This window comes from Penaeus chinensis, chromosome 22, assembly GCF_019202785.1.
Source record: "Penaeus chinensis breed Huanghai No. 1 chromosome 22, ASM1920278v2, whole genome shotgun sequence".
Lineage (NCBI taxonomy): Eukaryota > Metazoa > Arthropoda > Malacostraca > Decapoda > Penaeidae > Penaeus > Penaeus chinensis.
Window position 1 is genome coordinate 11,416,786 of NC_061840.1, and position 7,431 is coordinate 11,424,216.

Consider the following 7,431-nt stretch of genomic DNA (forward strand, 5'->3'; position numbering starts at 1 on the left):
TGTCGTTAATTGATACGTAAGGATGAAGACAATACACTGATTATGTAAGACTACCTGTTAGAATTTGTGTTATGTGTGCTGTGTGTGTGTTCGTGTTTGTGTTTGTGTGTAGGGAGAGAAGGAGGGAGGGAAGGAGGGAGGGAGGGAGGGAGGGAGGGAGGGAGGGAGGGAGGGAGGGAGGAGGAGGGAGGAAGGGAGGGAGGGAGGAAGGGAGGGGGGAGGAAGGAAGGAGGAAGGAGAGGGGGAGGGAAGGAGGGAGCGAGAGAGGTAGGGAGGTAGGGAGGGAGGGAGGAGAGAGAGAGGGAGGGAGGAGGAAGGAGGGAGGGAGGAAAGGAGAGAAAGAGACAGAGGAAGAGAAAGAAGAGAGAGAGAGAGGGGGGGGAGAGAGGGGGGAGGGAGAAGATAAAAGAGAAAAAAAAAGAGAAAGAAAGGGAGGAATGAGAAAGAAACAGAAAGAGGCTAAGAAAGGAAAAGAGAAGGGGAGAAAGGGAAAGACGGAGAATAACAGACACCCAAACGATAAAACAAACAAACAAACATCCCCAAACACGCAGATAGATCAGAGGCAACAAACAGTCGAGACTCTATTTCCCATTACATAACACAGACCAATAATCAGACCAATTTGTGTCTCCGAAAAATGCGTTCCCTCATAGTGTTCTTTAAAAATAATAGGTCGCCCCGCCTCAGAAAAATATAAATCAAATAATAGTTAATGTGATATAGAAATGGAAATAAAAGTGAAACTGATTCATCATATGACAATAAATACAGTATTGAATGTTTCTTTCACTGATTACAATCGATAGCGGTCATAGATTAGTTTAAAAAGTACTTATGTATATAGCATGTTTGTGTGTATTTCGCAATGTTTATTCGTCTCTTTCGTTCCCGTCTGTCTGTCTCTTGTTCTTTCTGCATTTTGTCCGATCCCTAACTTCATTTCTACTAGTTAGTCTGTATGATTATGTATATTTAGATTTATATTATTATTTATCTATTTACATACATATTGTTGTATATATGTATATGTATGTGTATATGTATATGTGTGTGTGTGTGTGTGTGTGTGTGTGTGTGTGTGTGTGTGTGTGTGTGTGTGTGTGTGCGCGTGTGCTTGTGCTTGTGCTTGTGCTTGTGCGTGTGCTTGTGCGTGTGATTGTGCGTGTGCGTGTGCGTGTGCGTGTGCGTGTGCGTGTGCGTATGCGTATGCGTGTGTGTGTGAGTGTGCGTCCAAAACTGAGCAACATCTGCGCACACTCTGTTTACACCGAACTGTTCCGCCGCAGAAGCAACAGATCGCGTTCATCACTTGTTCAGAACCAACTGCGCCATTTCCTCTTGGCATCGAACGAAGCCATTTCCTTTGGCTCAGAACTTTAATATTATTCTGCTTGCTTGCTTTTACTGATTATGAATCCAAAGTATAGAGTGTCTATAATAAGAAGTTTATTTGTATGTATCTTCACGGCTGAAAAGTGAGAGAGAGAGAGAGAGAGAGAGAGAGAGAGAGAGAGAGAGAGAGAGAGAGAGAGAGAGAGAGAGAGAGAGAGAGAGAGAGAGAGAGAGAGAGAGAGAGAGACAAAGACAGAGAATAACAAATCAAATATTATAAATAACCCTTATAGTATTAGAACAAACAAAAACAAAATAAAACAAATGCAGCCAAACAAAATACAAAAATTAAAATATTCAAATCAGGTAAACGCGAGGAAAATAAATCGATATGCAGTAGATAGTCAGACCCTAATAGATATACAGATAGACAGACACGAAAAGACAAAAGACGAATAGACGGGCATGATAAACGTCAAGATAAGCTGAGACAACGAAAAGGACACAGAATTAACGAGGAAACGTGAAGGAAGTATCATGTGTCTTTAAGATTTATTCAGTTTTCCCGAATCTCTTTGGCATTAGAAGGACAGCAAATGAATTATTATTCGTAGATAAGAAAGAGCAGAGACGGGGAGAGGGAGAGGGAGAGGGTGAGGGGGAGAGAGGAGAAGAGAGAAAAGGAGGGAGGAGGGGGAGAGGGAGGGAGGGAATGGGAGAAGGAGAGGGAGAGGCAGAGAGAGGGAGGGAGAGAAAGAGAAAGAGAGAGAGAGAGAGAGAGAGAGAGAGAGAGAGAGAGAGAGAGAGAGAGAGAGAGAGAGAGAGAGAGAGAGAGAGAGAGAGAGAGAGCGAGAGAGCGAGAGAGCGAGAGAGCGAGAGAGCGAGAGAGAGAGAGAGAGACTCGGAGAAAGGAGAAAAGAAAGAAATTCGTGAAGAGGCGGAGGAGCACGAGACCCGAGACGCTGAGAGGACCCTTCCCTTCCCTCCGAGACAAAAACCAGTTCCTTGGCCGCAGATCCGAAGATGCAGGTTTCTGCGACCAGTTGCAGGACGCTCGGGTAAATTGCAGGTATGATACAGGTAAGTTTCGGGTCAGATACGCGTCAGGTGCGGGTAAGTTGAGAGTTGGTTATGGGTAAGTTCCGGGAAACAGCTGATACGGGTACTGAAATCAAATTCATTGATAACACGGGTAACACTATTAAGCCACTATTAAGTCACACTTAAGTTACAGGAAAGTCAAGTTATTAATGGTAAGCTGCAGATACGTCACAAGCAAAGACCCAGAGTGCAGAGATACCCAAGTCGAGCATTTCCCTATAAGGAATACTGGACCAAGTTAGCCATCTGGCGTTTGCTGTATCGTGACGTCATCATATCGTAGCTTTAAAGTCTTCAGTGACGTGTTCTGACGTCACAGAAACGCAAATGCATCATAGATGGACATTTTTTTAAAATACTTTATGTCTGTAGTAATCGACTGTTTCTTTTCCTTTTGTCTTTATTCCTTATTTTAGTGGAACTGTGAATTCTGCTTCTACCGAATGTTTCAAAACAAATAGCAAAGACACTAAGACATTCGAGAAAGATTAAATCGCTACGAAGGATTCTCTCGCCTGGCTGAGCAGAAGCCTCCGCGATCCCAAAAGAGCCAACCACCAAGACCTCTAATGCTCCTTCCCTGTATTGACCTCTATCCTGCAATTCAATATTCAACAGCTTTAGCACAATTTATAATGACTGAAAGGGTGATTCCGACTCGCGACATAAGCAGCGTTCGTGATTCGTCAAGAGTTAGGAAAGCTTCGTCATGATTGGCTAATATTAGTGACGAATATAATGACGTATTAGAATGTTACACAGGTGGTTCTAGTGGTCAGGGACGGGGGATAGAAAAGACTTGTTTTTTTTTCTATTATAATATTTTCTGTTGAAATTAAGTTAAGGTAGGCAGCAGATAAGTCAATGGTAAATTGCGGATAAGTCACAAGTTAGTTATAAATAAGTCAAGGTAAATTACAGATAAGTTACAACTAAAAAACTAAATTACAGGTAAGCCATTATAAGTTATCATCATGATTATCAGTCCTAGGTATCGCTAAGTCAAAGGCAAATCACACCTACATTATAGGCAAGTCACACCTAAATTACAGACAAGATTACAGGTTATTTAAACCTCAGTCACAACTAAATCATACATGACTCACAGGTAACTTATAAGTCATGGATAAGTTACAAAAAGGTAAGGCGTATGGTGTTGCCCACGTGTTGCAGAGATTCATAGGATTGCCATGAGACTCTCTGCAAGATCCGCTCACCCTCCCCCCCCCCCCCCCCCCTCACACACTGTTGCTGTGGTTACCATTGCTTCTTCTTCTCTTTATCATCATTATTATAATCCTTAATGTCACTGTCATTTATAATCGTTATCGCTGTCATTTTCATTTTTGACATTGCTATTGTTTTACCCATTAAGGATAATCTTTACTATAAGTGATGTTATCATTACTAATATTAGTATCATAATTATTACTATTAATTTAGGTTATTTTTGCTAATACTACCCTTATGATGACGATGATGATTATATTATTATTATTATTTTATTATTATTATTATTATCATCATCATCATCATCATCATCATCATCATCATCATCATCATCACCATCATTATTCACATTATCATTGCTATCTGTGTCATTATTATCATCGTTATTATTTTTATCATTATTATTACTCCTACTAATATCATCATTATGGTTGTTGTTGTTATTATTATTATCATTATTATAATTTTCACCATGATTATAATCATCATCATCATTTTCATCATCATTATCCTTGCTATTATCACCATCATTATTATCATCATTACTATTATCATTATTATTATATTGTTGTTGTTATAACTGTTGTTATCAACACTATTATCATAATTATATACATCAATTTCATCATCATCATCATTGTCATAAAAAAAAAATTATTATCATCATCAATTAGTCATCATTGCCACGTTTTCATCATCGATTTTCAACAATACAAACGTGTAAATCTGCATCATTAGATAAATCAAATAAATTTCTTTCTTTTCCCTTTATTTGTGTTTTTTTCTTTCTTTTTTTTTGTTTGTTTGTTTGTTTGTTAACTTATTCATTTAATACCTCCTTTTTATCTCTCTATTCATCTATCCACACATTTCACATTTTCTTTATACATGTCTGAAACCTAAATCTATCTATTGCTTAACCAACTTCTAAACTATTTATCTATTACCAGTTTGCCAATTCATTCATCGGCGCATTTTATATCCATATATACATTTATTCATTACTAATACAATTATTCATCTGTCTGTTTACTTTTCACCTGAGTATAATAATAGTTACCATCGTTACTAATACTGCAATTACTGCTGAAAATTAAGATGAAAATGATTGTGATAATGACAGAATATAACTGATAATAGTAATAATAGTAGTAATTATGATATTGATAATGATGGTAATAATATGAATAATAACAATGATTATGATTGTAATGATAATGATGATAACGATAATGATACTAATGATACTAATAATGATAACAACAACAATAATGATATTATTATTATCATGATAACAATGATGAGAATAATAATAACAATGATAGTGATAATGATAACAATGGTACTAGTACTAAGAGCAATAGCGATGATAATGATAATAATAATAATAATAATAATAATAATAATAATAATAATAATAATAATAATAATAATTATAATAATAATAATAATAATAACAATAATAATAATAGTAACAATAATAATAATAGTGATGATAATGATAATAGTAATAATGATAATGTTAATAATGATAATCTTAAAAATAATTACAATAATGATAATGATAATACCAATAATAATGATAATAACAATAATAGTGATGATAGTAATGCTAATAATACTTATAATAATAATAATAATAATAATAATAATAATAATAATAAAATAATAGTAATGATGATAATAATAACAACAAGAACAGAGATAATTATAATCCCTATTATTACTATTGTTACTATTGTTGTTATTATCATTATTATTATTATCATCATTATCAAAATAGTAATAGACATAATGATAATGGTATTAATAACAAATACACCAGTAACTACAATATGATCATGATGATAATAATGATAATATAGATAAAAGTAATAATATTAAATGATAATAATTAGTAGGAGTAGTATTATAATGTTGATAATAGTAATGATAATAATAATAACAATGATAGTAACAATAATAATGATAATATATATACTTATATGTGTGTGTGTGTATATATATGTTTATGTGTGTGTGTGTATATATATGTGTGTATGTGTGTGTGTGTGTATATATATAATGATGATTATAGTTATTACCATTACTATTGTTAATACTGTTATCATCATTGTTATTACTGTTATTATTATTATTATTATCAGTATTATCATCATCATTATTATTATAATGGTAATATAATATAATGATATTAATAACAACACCAGCAACTACTTCAACAATACGATAATGATAAAGACAATCATGACATCAGTGTTGATAATGATAGCATTGTTGATAAGAATGATAATAGTGATGATCATGGCATTTTTGAAATATGAATAATAATAGTGATAATGATAATAATAACAGTAATAATGATAGTAATAATAATGATAATAACAATATTGATAATAACAATAATGTAATAGTAATGATAATGTCATAGTAATAATAATTATGATAGAAATAATAATAATAATAATAATAATATGGATAAAAATACTAAGGACAATAATGATAAAGAAAACAATAATAATAACAACGATAATAATAATAATGATAAAAACAATGTTGATAATAAGGATAATAATGAATATTATTATCATTATCATCATCATCATCTTTATTGTTATTACCCTTATGATGACGATGATGATTATATTATTATTATTATTTTATTATTATTATTATCATCATCATAACAACATGGCAAAAAGTAACGTCAATGCTAATAATTCTAATGATAGTGAAATAACTAATAAATAATAAAAACTGTGATACTAATAGAGACAAGAATTAAGACAGATGCAAATACCAACATTTCGAAGCAGGTATTTTCCAAATTCATAATTAAATTGCTGTGGTGTCGTGCCAGGTACCGCGACAGAGATACCTTGTCAGATTATAATATACAGCATCTTCAGGGAACATCCTTGTGAAATTCCATTGAATTAAGATAAGGAAGGAGGAGAGAGGTGGAAGAAACATTAGGATAAATTTATAAGATTTCACGCACATAGATATATACAAGCACACACACACACACATACATATGTATGTATATATACATATATATGTATATATACACATATATTTATATATGTATTTTTTAAACTTAGGTATGTGTATACAATCGTATATATAATCGTGTATATATAAATATATATACATATATATATACACACATACACGTATATATATATAAATATATATGTGTGTTTGTGTGTGTGTGTGTGTGTGTTTGTGTGTACATGTGTATGTATCAATATACACACGAACATACATCCCGACACATTACAACCACTCACACGCCAGCCTGCACATACACAATCATGCCTCAAAAGACCTTCCTCTAACCCGAAAAGACAAGACGGCAGTCCACCCGCGCGGCAGCCGAGGAAGCGAACGCCGCCTGGAGGACCGAGCAGCGGCTTGTAGGAATCTGTTCGCCGGCTTCGAGACAAGGGGTCAAAGGCGCCGACGGAGCGAGAGGCCGAAGCGCCGTGTTAACGAGGTTCATTCGGTGTAATAAGGTCTTTAGTTTCTGTGTAAATGTCAGTTTTTTTCTTCTTTATCTTTTTTTTTCCATTCTTTTCTTTTTTTCTTCTTTTTTTCTTTTAACTCTATTGAATTTTCTTGCCTCTAGATAATCATCTTGCTTCTAGATGATTTAAAATAATCATCTATGTTAATCAAGTAATTAATAAACAAAGAGAAAGAACATGGGAAATAATTAACACAAGACTCCGCTTCGAAGCCTCACTCGTCTCGCACCTTCTC